This window comes from Orbicella faveolata, unplaced genomic scaffold (genome assembly GCF_042242905.1).
Source record: "Orbicella faveolata isolate gen_17 unplaced genomic scaffold, um_ofav_v1 contig_5, whole genome shotgun sequence".
Lineage (NCBI taxonomy): Eukaryota > Metazoa > Cnidaria > Anthozoa > Scleractinia > Merulinidae > Orbicella > Orbicella faveolata.
The window spans coordinates 171,662-190,943 of record NW_028301580.1 but is presented as its reverse complement, the minus strand read 5'-3'; the positions used below and the strand labels follow the sequence as shown (position 1 = coordinate 190,943).

General features: G+C 38.6%; 1 pseudogene; it reads left to right on the top strand.

Annotated features, from left to right (window-relative positions):
- Positions 1 to 18,574: 18,574 nt before the first annotated feature.
- On the top strand, positions 18,575 to 19,282 carry LOC149095613 (uncharacterized; annotated as a pseudogene).

The window sequence follows — 19,282 nt, the reverse complement described above, 5'->3', positions numbered from 1 at the left end:
TTGAACTATTTCTTCGCGAAGAAGTCGCGAAAGGCGAAAAAAAAAAAAAAACATCGTGACATCCATTCTCAAATCCATCTCTCAGTGAAGTATCAAGGCAGATTGCACCTGGAACTTCTGATCAACGCGGGTAGTGTAAGTTGCAAGTTTAACTTAATCCCTACTAGGCTAACTCGAAGAAAGAAACTTCTCTCCGTTATTTCGAACTCTGATCAATTTCGTTGGGTTTGCCTATTATCTTTTAGGCGTTTAGCACCGGTTAATTTGAACACGGTTTTTTCCAGCTTTTCGCTCTTTGGAAATATTTCTATCTCCTTTGACCTGCAACGTACTCATGCCTTTTATTTCGAGCTCTAAGGGTAGAATTAAATTTATAAAGCGATGCTACACAATAAAAGGGCTCACTAAATAAGATGTACATATGTTAGGAGGCTGGTTATGTACGGATCAGCGAATGTACATGTGCTTCAGTGCAAAGTTGTGGAAAAATGCTTCAAACTATTAAATATTTTTCTATTCCTCGGTGTTATAAAGAGTAGTACGAGACACCGTGTAATGCTAATTTTTTTTTAGTATATACTTAGGATTGATCCATAAAGAGGCAATGTCAAGCGCGAATTTAATCTTTAATCTTTAATCTTTCAGACAAATTCCAAATTACATTACATTGAACAAGTCAATCCAATGAATTTGAGGAAAGCTTAACACAGAATAAGAGATTCCTTAATATAAGCCGCCTTAGTTGATCATTGTATGATTGTATACCGAGTTAATTACGTAGGATCCAACATTAAATTATTCGCGGAAAAATGCAAATGTCAAGATCTTCCTCTTTATCTAAGACTCAAGACATCTAAGAGTAAGCAATAAATAAGCAATACATTTCCTATAGAACTAAAGAGAACAAGAAAGGGCATTGTATTCTAAAACCTAGATCCAACACCTACAACCTCAGTTGTTGCAGGAAAAAGTGCCTTCCCACACAACAACATGTCTTTAGTGATAAGTATTTTTTAAAAAATACAAATAGAACTTCAACGTCTACGATCAAAGTCCACTTGCTTGTGTCTGACTGGCAGGCTGCCAGCCCCTAAGACTGCAGGGCATTGCCGGCCAAGGCTGTCCTGCAAAGAAAATGAGCAGTTTTAACTGAGGAATGTGCCTCTCTCTGTGACCCACCCCACCCCCCTGGGGTTAGCTCCTGGCAGCCCCGCTTGGTATCAGCGGGTAGCCAGGTCCCAGGGCTATCTTCCCCCACCCTGCTTGACGGAAGCCCCCCTGGCTTTTCAAGCACCGCAAAGGCCTCCCTGCGGGCTATTGCCGGCAGGCAGGCGCGAAAGTTTTGCCCCAAATTTGACACGGTTTTCATAAATTCAGACATATATATACATATATATACATATATATACATATATATACATATATATACATACATATATATATATATATATATATATATATATATATATATATATATATATATATACATATATATATATATATATACATATATATATATATATATATATATATATATATATAGGCAGAATAATATGGTTTTCCAAACGGTGACTTCCAGTAGAAGGATCAAAAGATACCGTGCTTCAATGTGAATTTTAGTTAAGTGTAAGATGAGACGTCATGAAGCAAACTTCTAACTTAAAAGCCGGAACATATCTGCTGAAAAGTCGAAGAGGAACCTTACGATTTTGTTTTATTCAAAAGGCAAACTTTCATTTCACCGATAAACAAGACCTAATCTAATTGTCAACTAGCCACGTCGAGTCACGGAATAGTGCATTCTTATTCTGTTGCCAGCTTTGGAGTTAGCAATGAAACCCCGTCAAACTAATGCACAATTCTATCAAGTAATACAACTGAGGAGCGTTTCAACAAGAAGTATCGAAGGAAGAGACTTTGCTAAATCGAAATTATATCCCACGTAAATATGGCGGACAGTTGCTGAATGAAGTTTTCATTTTTTCGAAAGACATCACGCTAAGTCTAGGATAATTGAAAGGATGGAGAATTTTCAAAACGACTGCTGTCGCCCTTGGACCAAAAATCTTTTCAAGAACTCGTATTCAAGGCTTTTAAGAATCGTAAACGCAGTGGTTACGTTGATCGCCAGCAGGTCAGATCGATTGACCGAAATTTAGTTTTCTTCAAAGTAAAGCTACTCATTTTTAGACGATGATGACAACTGTGAATGAAGTCAGCAACGGTAAAACAAAGGTACCGGATGAATTTATTTTTCGTTGTGTTTCGCTCGTTTGTTTTACTGCCGAACTCAATGAGTAAATTGATTGACAATCGATGTACATGTAAGCTTATTATTATTAAAACTACAACTGCATACGTGTATGCACACGAACAATTGCGTCCGTGTTTTTTATTTTTCAGTCTGTTATTTTGTAGTCCTTGATATTCACCTCTGAAAATTATACTGAACATTGGTGAATATTCGCCAATGTTCACTTCGCCTTTGGCAAATAATTGTTAATGACAAAAAATAATAAAGGAAGCGTGCATCTGAACTCGAGAACGGAGTTTATCACACCAGCAATGCTAGAACGCATGCGTCTCACATGTTATGTTCTACCACAAGGAAAAGCACTCCACGTTCGTGGGTAGTCCTGTATGAAATGTATCCTTCACTTAACATATAGTCGACTTTGACGCTAACTTATCTGCGCTTGCGTTTGGAGCAAATTGCTTTTGTTCTGCAGAGAAGAGCATCACAAGGATAGCATACGATTTGCAAAACCACATATATATTTTTGCCATGTTGTCAATGAAACCAACGTAAATATAACACATTTTGCGTAATGCACATGGGTGCCTATAGCTACCCAACCCAGCCTCCCTTCCACAAGGCTAATTGATTAATTGAAATGAATTAATTAAACAGACATTAAAATTTACACCTTATTGCGTTTATGCCATACTGCCTTAGCAAACAGTGACCCAACAGGCGCGAAACTCGTTTTGTGAGTGGAATGGAATGAGACCGGTCGAACCCGTCACAATCCATTTGACACCGAGAAATTTTCAAACATCAGCTCGGAAATTTTGGTTGAATGGATCGCGCCCACAGAGAACGTACAAGGGCAGACTTAGTTGTGCTAATCGTACAAATATACTGTTCATATTTCGGAATAATTAACGCTCTGAATCGAAGATCTTTCGTTCATTCTCGACGGTTCCTTGCCTAACCTAACACCGCGTCAATTCAAACTCAGTCACCAGGGCTTTTTCCGCCTTAGACTCACACAGCGCGTGACGCTTTCATGGACCTTCATAAATAAATATGTACGTGTCCAATAATTAATTTTTCTCTTTTTCCGAGACGTGAGCTTGGAACGCCTGCATGTGCAGTAACAATTCTAGTTTTGTTGTTGTTCGGGTGTACGGAAAGTTTACAAGAAGACAGCTTAGTGCAGTGTCGATAAATGCAGCGATGTCGTTTGTTGCATACCTTCCAACCCTACTTCAATTTAAAACATGCTATTGCACACACTTGGACTTTAGAGAACTTTAAATGCTTCAGCGTAAAAGGCACCTTAATGGGGGCTTCACGGCAGGTTTACGGAGCTAAACGGCGGTGTTACACTTTAACTTAACGCGCCTTTAAAAGGCCCCATTCATATGGTCTCGGTTACCTGAGACAACCCTCCTATTCTCCCTCTCCCCCACCCCCAAGTTAGCCTGGCCGAGGTAACTTTTTACTTATTTCTTTGCAAAATTTAACCAACCGTTTACAAGAAGATCGCGAGCCCGTCGGGGGGCAAGACAACTCGGGTGGGCGAGTTGTTCTCACCTCGGCAGGTAGGGTAACCCTGGCAGGGGGTACAACTTTTATTCATATGAACAATTTGGCTCGCATAACCGAGACATTTCTTGGCGTGGCGAGAGAGGCGAGAGAGAGAGAGGCGAGAGAGAGAGAGAGAGAGAGAGAGAGAGAGAGAGAGAGAGAGAGAGAGAATTCAGACTCTCTCGTTCTCTCGTTTCCCCACCTTCACTCAGGCGGGGAGCTAGTTAAAAAAGCCATAGCCATTTAAATAAACCACGCTAAGGCAAAGTGAAAGCAACACTGGTAATTACTTTTATTTACTTTCCAACTGAGATGATATGCACTTCACATCTAAAATATTTGAATCTCTATTCACCAACATGGCCCTAAATTAAGGCTTGTAGTAACGTCCATACTTTTAATAACGCTAAGAAAGTGTATAACGAAAAATTATTTGAGCTAAAATGCATTAACTTGATATCTATAAACTATGTTCTCCTTTCTTTGATTTTCAGTCGCCACGTTATTCCCAAGAGCCTTCAGGAGCTGCGATGTTGTCCAGTTCCCTTTTGTCTCCCATTACTTTTCCCTCCTCTGGCCTGTGACCATCTGCGAGTCGATTTCTTGGCATCTTTGCCTCGTCACCCACCTACAACGAAGATCACCAAACAATTGAGGAAAAATCATCGTCAAAGAAAAAAATTAAAACTGATATCTAGGCTAGAAGTGGTATGTTTTATTTTAGTCCCTTTCTGGTTAAGTTGTCAGGTTGTTAGGTTGTATGAAATTTTTTAATGATAAAAGCCTTGCTTATAATTTTTAGGCGAGAAACAGACAGGAGAATTGAGAAGAATTCGAACAATCCGTTTCCCTATAATTTATACGATACTGTAAATAAATATGGACAAATGCAAATAAATAAAAAAATAAATAAATATGAAAATTAAAAGATGAAATTAAGAAGAAAAACTTTAGACAGAGTTCTGAGTTCTGTAGTGAATAATATCACCTTGGATGGGGAAGAAAAAACCAAAATAAAAAAGAAAAGGAATTATTCCAACACTGGGTATTCGTGTTTGGTAACACAACCAAGTGAAAACCCCGCTGAACAGGGCTTAACTATACGTATCAGACGATTCGCGGTGCTGTCTTTGCGGTGTAATGATTCCACGCTAAACACAGTATTATATTTCTACTATCTCTCAGAAGATTAAAAAAATAAAAAAATAAAAAAAATAAAGAAAAAACAAATTTTGAAGCCCACTAAAATTACGATCGTAATTACCTTACTGAAGATCAGTTTTAGGTCTCATGAAAGAAAAATCATTATAACATATCGCGCGCGCTATTCCTATCTAATTCCTATGGAGCCATCCTGAACAAACCGTGCGTACATAAGATGACGTGTGCAGTTTCAATTTAGCTGCAAAATTTCCTTTGAGTTTAGTGCAAGTTCCTTTTCTTTCGGCAATGTGAATATTTATCTGAACAATCCAAACTTTACTTAGAGCCTTTGACTTTTGCCAAGCTTAGATGTCTATTAAAGGACGTTCGCGCTAATTGTTTCTGCGCATCCTTAAAGCGCACGCAAATTTTCGCGCCACGTCATGCATGAGAGCGCGCGCTAAGTAATAAAATGAACAACGATAGGGCAGATGGCCATTGCTATAGCTTTGCCTGGATTAAACTATCTTGAACGTTCAGTGATCCCTATTTTTCCTTTGAAAGATCATTTTGTCTACCGATTTTCTACGTTTAGCGAAAAAATGACGAAAATCTATCGATTAGCAGTTTGAATTTTTGGCAAAATGCACCATCGAATTCTGTTCTTTTGAGCTCTTCGTTTATCTGTGCGACGGTTGCACATTCCTCTTGAAGGGTTAAGTTTTGTGAAAACCTTGATAACATTTGGAATTATTTACGCAAAAGACCTACTTCTACAAAATATGACTAAGATCGTTTGCCTCCGTCGATTATCCTTCGATGTTTTTAACAATAAACCCCTGTAGGTCATGCTGATTTACCCGCGCCAATTTTTCAAAATCAGGGTATTTTTCCACATAGTTTATCTCTGAAACGAAGTCGGTGACCTCCAATTTTTTTTTTTTACATTTCTGACACAAGTAAGTAATTATCTGACTGCAGTAAAAATTTAAAGAAAATCCATCGACTGGAAAATTTTCGCGCAAGCGTCCTTAGACTTGAGTATTTTGACTTTGTTTGTCTACATTTTCATTGAGCATTTTTGACTTTGTTCGCCTACATTTTCACTATAATTAATTCGAAGAAGCGAAATTTTTCATTGACAATTTTAGAAACCAGGTTAAGCGGTTTCCTTCAACCGTCTCCCAACTAATTCATTGTGGCGTCTTAGGATCTTAATGACCTTGTTTTCCTTCACTGTGTATTGTGAGAACTTTTTAGTCAATCACAAATAAACTTGTTTTAGCGCCCAAGTTTTTGTCGCCATGTCATAAAAAAAAAATGGTTCATGCCTTTAGCTGTGCGTATATCGAGTTATGGACGCACTTGGTAAGTTTGGAGAGCACGCTAAGCATGAGCAAATTCTTTATTATACCGGCAGCCCTATATCGATGGAGCGTCCAAACTTGTCACATGGAGCAATAAATAGGCTAAGCCGAGGACGTAGAAGCCGTCAGAAAGTATATGTAAGGGGAGGAAATCACTGATATTGGCAGGGAAAATGAAAAAGTACAAGAAAAGGACAGAAAATGAGATCCCACAATACCGAGATTTTATTACTTGGTCATGCGTCCAGTATTAGCTTTGATGATCGGACAGGAAGAGGAACTCTATTTGTCGTATTTTTTCTTACAAGGATCACCGATGACTTCATGGATGTTTTTTACGGTCTCACATATCCTTATGTAATTCCTAAGCGCGGATTTTAACAATATTTCTTAACAATGCCAGTGGGCTTTAACTTAATTTTCCGCCTCTCTAGATCTCTCGCTCTCCATGCCTCTTTGTCAATGGTTTGGATGGGGAGGCTTGGAAACTATAGATTAAGCGCTTGATGTAGGCCAATAAGCGTTAATTAATCACCATGACGTAAGTAATTCATTGTGAAGTTTGCAAGTTAATTGCGCAGCTGATTCGGAGCGCTAGCACGCTTTAAAAAAAGCAGGCTTAAAAATCTCGCTGAAGAACGAAAAAGGTTCGCTGAAAATGGGAACTATCAACAGACAGCTCCTAATTTGCCTGGTTATCGGTTTTTTTATATGCGGTCTTCACTGCAAGTACACGTTAATATCATATCGTAAGTATTGTTGACATTTTTTTAGTGTGAAATCCTTCAGTTAAATATTTTTACAATACGTTAAGTCTTATGCAAAGAAGAAAAACGCTTTAACTGCAAACGCACGTACATTTGATTAGAATAAATACATATTCAATTTAGGAAACAGATACAGTTAAGGAAATTTCATGCCCACCGTTAAAACCGTTAAAACCGTTAAAAAAGTTAAAAGCGCGCGGAGTTCAAAGCGCACGTGCATTTAAACGTGGTGACGTTTTCTTCGTGACCTGAGTAAGCTTGAGAAGCAGTTAAATGGTCGTTTCCTCGTAAAACTAATAACTTGATTTATATAAATGTTTGCCTCATTACATTAAAGTCTGGCTGTAAAATTTTTCTATCTATAAAAAGAGTAAGAAATGCAAAATACTTAGAACGGCTTCCATCGAGCTCCTTTCTTTATTTCTTGGTCTACGTTAAATATACTTTTTAATTCTTGTTTTTCAGCTATGGCATGGGAATGTCACCGTGACTATCAGTGTATGAAAGGGAAGGCCAAGTGCCTCCGGGGCGAGTGTCATTGTGCAGACTATTGGGATTATGGAGATGGGAAACTTAAGTGTGAGAGTAAGAACAAAAACTTCTCTAACAAAGTAATAAGCAGTGTTGTGTTTTGAAGAACGTGACCAATCAATGCTTTTCAACTTTTTGACAATTCATTTTATTCTGTAAATCTTAACTCAACAATACCGAGTTGAAGTTGTCTTCATTAGAGGGCCGAACCAATCAAAAGTCAATCAATTACCTGTAGCCGGGGCCGGCGAAACGCGGGAGGTTATAGTCTGAGAGTTTCGTTTTATTTCTGATTGGTAGAGAAGATAGCGAGAGTTTTTAAATTGACCAGTTACTAAGCGTTTTCATAGAAAATAAAGGCAAATTGCGAATAGCTTTCGACTTTCAAGTGTGACAGCAACAGAGACAGTGTCACAGACAGTGGATGCATGTGACATTGACGTTGAAAGCGGGCAGTGATGGCAACAGCGACAGGACAACAACCATCACAGCGACAGCAACAGTGACAGAAACCCAGAAAGAGTGACATGGACTGTGTTAGCGTTTGCAGATGACCTTAAGGCGGCTCCCTATAGTTTTACGATGGCACGAGCGCTGAGGAAGTAATCTGCGCGCGCTCAAAGGAAAACGTCAGTGTTTCTCGATATTTTATTACGTCAACATGAGCACAAAAGGCAAAACTGACAGCGAATTTTCTTGCGTTTCCTTCGGTGAAATTCCGTTAAATTTGGCAGATTGGTAGTGAATATTTTATGTTAGTCGGAGCTCGTTTCTCAGGTAAATCTATAAGACCAGATTTTTTGCAGCGGTAAAAGACATGAATTTGAAAATATCGAAAAAACTGCCTCTACAAACCCTACTTTTTTCGTGTTTAAAATTCGTATCCCACTGGAAGCGATGTGATGTAAAAATTTTGGAAGATTTCACCGAAGGAAATTCATGAAAATCACAAATAAAGCCATAAAAACAGTAAAAAACACATTTGTTTGGGCATTTATAATTCAAGACTAAATCCCAAAATTTTAACAGACATGATAGCAAAATACTATTTAATCATTGCTTATTATATGTAATAAGTTTGATAGGGCTAGGTGTGAAAGCGAATGCAAAAACATCATTCAAAACGTAACACATGCGCGCGCAACGCCATAAATGATTACACTATGGAGAAACCTTAAGGTTATTCTCCAGTATTGCATTGCGCATCCCTACTGCGCATAATTTCACGCGTGATTAGCGCGCGCATTAAAAAAAATGGTGACTTTTTCTTTACAGCTGGACCTTGCCATAGAGGTAAATCGTCATTTTCTCGCAAACGAGTATGGTGACCTATCATTTTTTTCTGTTGTTTTGAATTGAGTAATAAATTTCTCCGTGTAAAATAAATATGGACCAATTCTCAGTGTAGAACAAAAAGCAATCGTCGGAAAAAGCTTAATGAGTAGAACAATGGCTGAGCACGTGCGTTATAAATCTTTGAATATTTCTTGTCGTCCTTTTCACAGCAACAACCTGAAATGATTTGGTTCTCTGCCTTTTGGAGGACACGAACGACGGCGGCTAATTTGTCGTATTTTCATGTGGAATTGATTGCTGGCGTTACATATTTCTGAGTTCTGAGACCAATAGTTCTGGGACCAATAGGCGGACTGAACAGATCTAGACAACTGTGAAATTCTAAGATAAAGTATAAAATATTGTTTTTACTAGTTGTTGTCCTCGGGGTCGCTGTTGTCATCGCTTAAGGGCTCTCTATTAAGATCATGAAATGTTGATTGCCTTAGGTTTACAGTTTAGTAAGTGCTGATTCATCTCTTGGCAGAGTGGTTAAGGTGCAAAACTGACGTTTGTGGACATGCGAAATACAAGGGCAAGTATAAGAACTCACATTGTTTGAATCAACCGGGAACATCTCGGGTAACTTGCAAATGTAACCCTGGATATTTCGGAAGAGCTGGTGAACCTACATGCCTGAAAGCAGGTAAATTAATAAACTACGCCATCTTAAAATTGTTTGTAAATAGAGGATTTAGCAAACCAACCCAGCGAGGAATGGCAATCAGATAATAAACATGATAAATATGCCGCGGCTATCTAAGGTATGGTTTTTCTTCAAGAAGGAAAGACTGAAAGACGTTTGGTATTTTAATTCCAGCAGCTACATTACATGCAGTCACGTTGATGTAGAATTTCCACGAGCACACGTTGGATATCAGATGGCAGATAGCCAACAAGGCGCGTAGCGCCGAGTTAGTTATGGTTATCTCACATCCAACAAGTGGGAGTTGAATAAATGTTTTAATAAAACGCTCCAAAAACAAAGAAGACTGAAATAAAATAAAATAAAATAAAATAAAATAAAAGTAAAAACGCCCCAAGAAATCACTCGTACGTTTACCATATTGGAGAGCATCGTATAATGGCTCATAACCCATGATGGCTAAGGATTATCCAATGATTCAGCTTTTGTGGCAGCTTTAGCCTCCACCTTGCTACATTTAGTTGTCTACTGTCGCGTATCGCGAAGTCTTCTGGGAGGAATTGAGTAGGCTTATATGAAGAGAGAGTTCGATACGGCGGCCATTGCTGAGCTGTTTTGAGTGCATGTAATATTTTTGCACAGCTTACCGTCGCGAGTTGGTTGCAGTTTTCAAGGTACAGTGTAAGTTGTTTTCCATTTCTAATTGCTTTGCCTCGTTTTGTTATATATTATCTTTCTTTCCGCACTGCTCTCGGAAACTGTGTGCTTTTTGTTATTTCACTTAGATCTTCGTCAGAAGATTTATTCGGCGATACAAGATTTGTTTTGCTTACGCAAACGATTAACTTATCCAGGCTCGGTTCGTCTCCAGTGTGGATTGCATGGGAGAATTATTCGCTTTCGCAAGCATTCACCCTCTTTACCTAAACGAGTGTCAGTTATTGGACTCTACTGTTATCACGTAAATCGTATACATATACTTGTACTGTGCAGTCATATTGAGCAACTGTGAATGCAGTCAAACTGCTCAACTTACATGTATTGGAGCTGTTTGTTAACTACATGACACTATTAACTGGGAGCATGGGGACATGAATTGAACAATACCGGTCAAGGAAGCGAAGGATACCTTATCACATGTTCAACGGGGACAAGTACAGATATGATGAGCTACAATTTGTCTACATCCCATTGCTTGTGATGCCGCAGGTATATTTTGCAGGTTGCAGGTTGCAGGTTGCAGGTCGAAATTTAGTAATAACTAAAAAACCGCTGGCACTTGAAAGAAACGCACAGGCAGTAGAATTACCGTGACTGTTATATGACACTGTTTACAATCGCTCAGTAAGATGGCTTCCACCTAAAGGCCAAACTGGCTGAAGCGATGGGAGGAGAGTATATTCCTATAATTGTAAGCCTGCAATGAATTATTGTTTTTGAAGAAAAATCTGAAATATCTGCTGAATTTGGTTTCCTCCCTGTGAGTGCCAAAATAAAAGGACACTGAGCTTGTGCTAGTATATTCCGTCTGTTAAAATCTTATATTATTTCATTTCTTTATTTATTTACTTCATTTGTGATGGCGATCTTCAGTTGTTGAGGGAACATGCCAAATCTGGAATCGATGGAAACATCTGTGGAGCGGCCATCCAGATGGCTTTGAAGAGATTTCACATGTCTCAGCTTGTCGATCGACCAGTACTTATAGCGGATCGAATCGATAACCTCTGTTTCCTGAACATCCATCGCTGAATAGACAAAAGCAGGAGCCATAATCGGGGACGGAGACCGTAAGCGCGCGCCATTTCTAGTATTGGGGCTGGCCCTATGATATGGGACAATTTTTCTATTTTAGAACAAATTGCGCCATCCCGTGCGGAACACGCGCGTACATGCTGCGAGGATTTTTGCGGATGTAGCGCGGGGAAATGACGTCCGAAATTCCCGAAATGTTTGATGCTTTTGGCCCACAACTCAATACTTCCATGTCTGTTGGAATTTTGCTTCAGTATTTTCGTCATAAGCTGCTCCAGTTTGAGTGAAGTAAGACAGTGTCAAATTTAGTTATGTACCGCTTTATGATATATATCACTGACTAAGCTGTGTTCCACAGCTTCTTTTACAAGAGCTCCACATTACTCCACTCTAGGTTTCACATATGTTGAAGATTAACAGCTGGTTGGATATATCTGGATATAGCAGCGTTTCAGGACTTCACAGTTTCCCTCCTCTTGCCACACGCTTGCGAGGATTTCACCAGAGTCTATCTCGACCGAACAGTAAAAGAAAATAATAATTGCAAGTTTCAGTTTCAGTTTTATCAAGGCCTAATAAGTGGCAATAAAGTTTATGTCTGTAGATGCTTCTCAGTTTTGCTTGTGTAAAAATCCAATAAATTGACTGTTGTCGATGAATAAGAGCGCCCGCCCATGCGTGTTTTGTACAGTCAGTAAAACTGACATGACAAATTGGACTTCCCCACTTCCGTGTGAAAACGTACATCGAAATCATGTATCTCTAGTTTTTAAATATGTTTAAGGTTGATAAATGTTTAAGAACATATTCAAAGCTTATCTGAAAATATGTGAATACAGCAGAAATAATCAGCTTTCTTTAATCAACTCGAATAGTCACGGCACTCGAAGAAAGATTTCGATTTTGTTGGTTGAGTTGTCGAAACTACTTGTCTATTTCATTTTCGCAGTGTTAAAGAAACACACATGATGTTAGTAGTCTTTTAGCGTTGGTGAAAAATCTTGCAGTACCTCGGCACAAAAGACAAGGAAAAAAATCTTTGTCAAGATTTGTTAACAATTGAAAATAACGACTCGGACTTGAAAGTGCACGCGCTGCACTATGCAAATGAGCTACTTGTACGCGTCAGACTTTCCTTTCAAAAACTTTTGCAAACTCGCCAAACAAACAGAAACAATAAGAAACTATCAAAATAGGGTTTGGTTGTGATTCAGCATTATTTGGGAAACTCACAAATTAACTCGAGAGTGAAGAGTTTCTTACATAACTTTTCTTTATAGAACAAGCGCAAAAGCTTACGCGTACAACTAGCGCGAGCATTCATTCACAGCACGAAATCGAAGTCATGTTTTCGACCCTGAAAAACTCACCTTTTCCATCAGCTCATAGCATGAAACTACATATAAGAGCCCTGGTTCTTATTCCCTGCCTTATTCCCTGCCATTGCTGTGAAAAAATCTGCAAGAGAATCTCGCAACTCTCACCATTTGATCACGCGACGTGACAACATCCACGCGAGAGCCCCCGACATGTGCGTGGATCCGCGCGGATATATGACGTCAGGATGGTGCAATTTGTTCTAAAATGAAAAGTTGTCCCGTGTCATAGGTGCGCGCGCGGATCCCAAGACTTACGGTCTCCGTCCCGATTATGGCTCCTGAGAAAAGCAATTAAGAGTCCCTGTCCCTAAATATGGAAAATAACTCGGCAAGGGTCGAAAATTCGATTTCACTTATATTCCTATGGTAGATAGGCCATGGCATGACAAAAACTACTGGATAGTTTTTTTGGCAAAATATCCTTTTATTTCAAAGAAATATGCAAATTACCAAATTAAAATATTCAAGGTACACCAACCTCTATTAAGCGGCCACCTTCCACTTCCCCGAGGGTAGCCCACTGTATTATATGTAAACCAAAAATAATTGCACAGCCCGAAAAGACCTAGGTACGAGTTTAGCGTTACAGTATTTTCGCAGGGCGTGTAGGTAGCGGTTGTCTGGTAAAAGATGACAACACGGGCAATGGTTAACTATTCATTCTTTTCATTGCTTAATTTAATCTCTTCCTACTCAACAAGATTGTGTGCTCCCTGTGGTGCCAAGCCTTAAGGAGCCTTACGTATGAGGATAGAAATTGTCTTACCCCAACCCCCCTAAAATAGGATGAGAGCATTGCGTGACGAACAAACAAGAAATCGCTGCAAGCATTGCTGCAAGCAAGAATTCAAGCAGCAGTAGATCAAAGGATGATGAAATGTAATATTTTGGTGTAGTGCAAAGCAAGCAACTATCTACAAATCACTTAGCCGTTTTTGACTTAGACGCATATGTGTCGAAAGAGGGTCATCGATTCATGCTATTCCACCATTAAATAAGTTGACAGTTGGTGATGTACATCGGACGTTGTGTAAACAAAAGCAAACTTCTGTTTTATGTGCGACGAATGGTGACAGAAACACGTCAAATCGGCGTTTGGACCTGCCTTTTACAGCAAATAAGGTTAGAACATTTCGAAATTATCAGCCATGTGTCTATTTCAACTTAATATAGCTCAAGACATGTGGCGCGTGCTAAAATATATGTCTAACCCGCAAAATTGAAATTTGACGACGGATGGTCAAATGTCTGCATTTTTAATGTACTTTGAAAAGTTCTCGCGTCGTTCACAATCATTTGCCCAAAGAAACTTTTACAGGAATCTGTAGATCATCCTTCTGCGATTCAACCACCAGAAGCTTAATCCATTTGAAGCTTCCGCACATGGTGAAAATCAATTATTTTTACGAAATACTTTTAAGTGAATGAAATACATGCCTTCGAAATTTAATTATTTTGAACCCAACAAAAACCGCGATATTCCCGAAAATCAACCCAGTACACAATTAAACATTACACAAAAATATTTGAGTGTTTTAAAGACGGAGGAATGATGTGGTTTTGCATGCGAGGCTCTAAAACTTGTTTAATAAAATGGTGCGTCAAATGACGATTTTGACGGAATTTGGTAATTTGCATATTTCTTTGAAATCAAAATTTATTTTGCCAAAAACAACTATCCAGTAGTTTTTGTCATGCCCTAGCCTGTCTACCATAGAAATATGAGCGAAATCGAATTTTCGACCCTTGCCGCGAAATTAGCAATTTGTCTGATTTTTACAAGCAGGCACTCTTAAAAATAATTACATAGGGACACATTTATGGAGCTAAACAATGAAAACGATGACAAAAGACGGAATATACTTACCGAAGGGTGAAGTTCTTCGTATCTCACTATGTGAAAGACGCCAATTACTTTATGTAAGAACCCCTGACGAGTTAATAGGTTATTAATTATTTTTGGTGCCAGCGGTTTTCCAGTTATAATTACATTTCAACCTGCAACCTGCAACCTACAACCTGCAAAATATACCTACCGAAGTTAATGATAAGGAGAACTCTCCAGGCCGTGCAGTATTTAATAACACTAATCCAACAACTACTGTGTCTGCTGGCCGCAAGTCAAGGAACTGACAGAAGCACACTTTGGTGAACTTTGGTAAGCAGTGTGTTGGAAATTATTTTCATTTGATTATTGTTAAAACTTACAATCAAATAGAAAACACTCAGAATATGCATATTGGATTTAACCCATACAGTTCTACGAGATATCAATTCTGTACAAAAAAAAATAAGTATTTGCCGTTAACTGTTACATTTTGTTAACTAATATTCCAGGAATAGTCTCGGTTTTTGCCAGAATGTACATTCAATGCAACGTAATGCAATATAATGTTCATTATTTTTTCTCTTGACATCAAGCAATGCCAAATATATGTCTCCTAAAAATTCACTTGCAGAAGCATTTTCAAATAATTTTCTCAAACTCATCAATAACTCATCAAGTTTAAACAATGTAAATCATAACTGTGATAGTGTTTGGATATCTGATCGTAATTGGCATAGATGTTGTCATTTTAATTCGCCTTTTTCTCCATAGTTTCAATTTTAATTGAGAAGATAGGTGTACTTGTATGTATAGTGTATCAAACACAGAAGACCACATTTCATATGCATCACATTTCAACACCTCAAATTTTGTAAAAAATTCTCCGCTGTGTGTTTAATTTTAAACACTTTTCTTCATATTTGGAAATGTGGTTAAACACAGTCTTTCGTGCTTGATGTATTACATCATTGATACTACAATTGTTGTTTGTTACAGTTTTAAAGGAGTCAGAGCAAAGCTTTGACATATTTTTAATTCAACTTCGAGGATTTGCATGGGATACCCCTTTCATTTGGGAGATACACTTTGGTCAGTATTGAAGGACTTAAAACCTATTATTGTCTTGCTCATAAACATGGACTGGTCCTTCAAAATGAAAGGTGTACTGCACATGTCTTGATTTGTGATTGTCGAGCTAATATGCAAAAAGTTCAAAACGAACAGGAATGTGATTACAGTGAATGAATGTGTGTACAAGAAATTATCCTGAAAAAGCTGACAACAGTTGCATTGTGTTCTTCAAATAACATGTAATTAATTAACTTCCCACTGCTAATAGCATGATAAAAAATATGTTATTATCTTTTGTATTTTAAAATAGTTCCAACTGATCAAAGTAGTATTGTATTTGACAAAATAAAAAATTAGAGCACCTACAACGAGAGACATCAGTACCAGGTCATCTGAGCATAATAACCTACATGTAATAAACCAGAGTGAAGCACACTGAGCAATGTGGAACACTCCGTTAGACATAATTTTGATGTTTGTCAGGTAGCATTTGACTTTTTATCAAGTTCCAGCTGACAAACCTGTACTGTATACTTCTCATGTGAGTAGTTGGAAACTCTATCAAACAACTCTTTATACAACTGTATGCTAACAGCCACTTGAAGATTAATATTGAATCCAGAAACAGACATGGATGCACTCTTCTATCCACAAACTATTATGGAAACTACTAGTCAATCATCAACGTATACTTTGAACATTACAAGGATCTACATGTATCATAAGAAGCCTGCAAACTGTATGAAAAATATGTTATATATATATATATATATATATTATTTTTACTGCATTTACAGTACCATTTTACCTTGTTTTGCATTGTTGGCAATCAACAAAAGAACCTACACAGAACTTCAGTGGAATCGACACTATTGACAAGGTGTCTATTTGTGACCAACTGTTGAATTCTCAGTCGCTGACTTTGTTGTGTAACTGGCTTAGATATTCCAGCAAACCCTCTTGACAGTACACGCACAAGTTAATTTAATATCTGTAAACAGTCTTCAATAAAATTAATAACGACTCACCTATGTTAATACCTAATAATCTATATTGCCTTATTTATTTAAATTTATACCTGTATCTTTCTAGTGATGGCGCATTCACTTGTGATACTTTAACTCCTGAATACTGACGTTTAAAACTAGCACTCCAACTGAAGTAAATCTAAACCCAAACAAGTACGCTTTGCGGACCTATTTTTAATAATCGTATTTATTCAACAGTGCATACATTTACAAATTGCAGTGTCCGAGGCCCCGTTCATCCTTGGCTGAAAAAATTTGAAAACGATGTTTTCTCTCTGAAAATGCTTCAAATGTTTTCCGTCCACGCTAAGCCGGAGGAATATAAAAACGCAACAATCACTAGTCATTTTGGCTTTGTGTTTGGAAAATCTCCTTCAGAGAAATCACATGGTTATCGTGACGTCATCGTTTTCGAGAAGCTCTGTTTTCAAAATGTTTCCCGTTTACACTAAAACACAACCCAAAGCCGTTCTCAAATTCCTCCGGTTCGCAGAGCGTTTCGAAAAGCTCCGTTCTCGTGACGGATAGGTGTGGACGGTAGGCCTAACGATAGAAAAAAAAAAAGCCGCGTTTCCAAATTCCTCCGGCGTAATGTGGAGGAGGCCTCAGTATTCTTTTTCTAGTAAAAACATTACCGTCATCCACACGACTGTAGAATTGCATTTATTTCACGGTGCATACCAATGCCTAATTTTGATTTGATTTTTTGCTTGTAACCCTTCGCTTTCATCCACTATCAGTCATTAAATTCTCAGCCTCGGATAATGCAATTCTAGCTTTCTGATTGGTTCACGGGATCTCGGTTACCAACCATTATGCCTGCGTTTGACCTTATATGGAAATGAATGCGGCAAATGTCGCTCAGCATAAAACCTTTCCCGGGAAGCCAAGTTTCGTCGACAAAAAAAAAAAAAAAAAAAAATGGATGAAAAAAGCAGATTTGGTGAGCTATCCACGGAAGAAATACAAGAAATCATGGACAATGCCGTCCCAGAGACAACAAAAGGGACCTTAAGATACAAGGACGGGAAGGCCAGGACGGCAACGGCAGTGGACGCGGGAAACTTTCGCGGGTCCCGTAGTGTCGCCAAAAACAAAATGCGACGTCAATAATTCGAACCTCGTACAAGCTATTCACAGAAGCAATGACATCCATTAGACTATAAAAGAGATGGTAGAAATCTTATCCTATTAGGCTTAAACGATAGTGAACAGCGATGCTGAATTTTTTTAAAAGATATTAATAGTATGATAATTTTGTATTTTTTAATATATAGTCTTTAAATCTTTTTTTTAACATGTATGTCAAACACTTTTATCATGAGCCCTTGGCTCGGGAGACTTGGGCAACCACTCCCCGTGTTCTTGACGTAAAATAAATTACCTTACCTTACCTTACCTAAGCGAAGCAAACATCTGTCAATATATTTTAATAGAGAAACCATAATTTCCGTATGAAAACTTAAAAAAACTAAACATCAGTTTGAAAATGTGTATTTTATTTGCTCGATAGATGCTCCATGGCATTCATTCTTACAACATTTTATCGACTGTACTTACACTGATGTATTCTCAATGCATACAGCTTGTATTGAGCTTGCACACTCGTGATGGCGTCTGAACAGTGACGGCAGAAACACAAACGAACAGACAAGAAATATTTTAATTCACATTTTCGTATCTCAGCGTAGTGTTCTACACTACAATCACGAAAACTGTGAACCTTATAAACATTCCTATCAATATAACTGAAAATAAAGGCGATTGGAACAGTTATCGAGGCAAAACAAGAGCAAAATACTCACGCTTTCGATACGACGGCTGGTCGGGCGAAATGACGTCCTCGACGAGATGAGGACGGCAGAGAGATGAGTCGAGAGTTCTCGTGCGCATGCCCGGTTGAGTGAATTTACTTCGAACTGAACAGAAGTCAGCCTGGTTCCTTGCCGGCTACAAAAAATCACCAGGGAAGCCTCGCAGATGCTGAGGATGAATCGGATGCGAAGATATTTTTCGTCCCGGGATCTGAAAGATGTCCAGTAAAACGGCTCAAGAACTACTTGGGCCGTCAATCCAACGTCAGATGGTCTGTTTCAGAGACCAAGAGATGGTCAAAGCAATAAGTTCAATCCCGCAGCCGACAAAATCTGGTTTTGCAGCGCACCTCTTGGTACAACTACGCTCGACAACATGATGAAAGAGATGTCAAAGCGAGCAGGTATCGAACCACATCTCACAAACCACTGCCTGAGAGCTACGTCTGTCACAGTGCTCTCCGACCATAATCGCGAGACGAGGTACATCAGCGCCATAACGGGACAGGAGTCTGACCAGGTAGTTGAGTCCTACAACGAGCGGCCTTCGATGGAACAACAACAGAGGATATCACTCGCTCTCAGTGACTTCATTGGAAATGCGTCTTGTGGTAGTGCCACTTCAGTGCAAGGGAAAGAAAAACGAAATCCAACAGCAATGCAGACCAATCCCAGAAGAGTTTCCCCATCAAGAGTCCGGGAAAGCTGTTCTTGTCGAAAAAATTTTTTCCACCTGTTCAACCTCCGTTTCACGGCATGGCGATCAGAGAAGCTTTCCCCAGTATTTTTACAACTGTAGTGTAA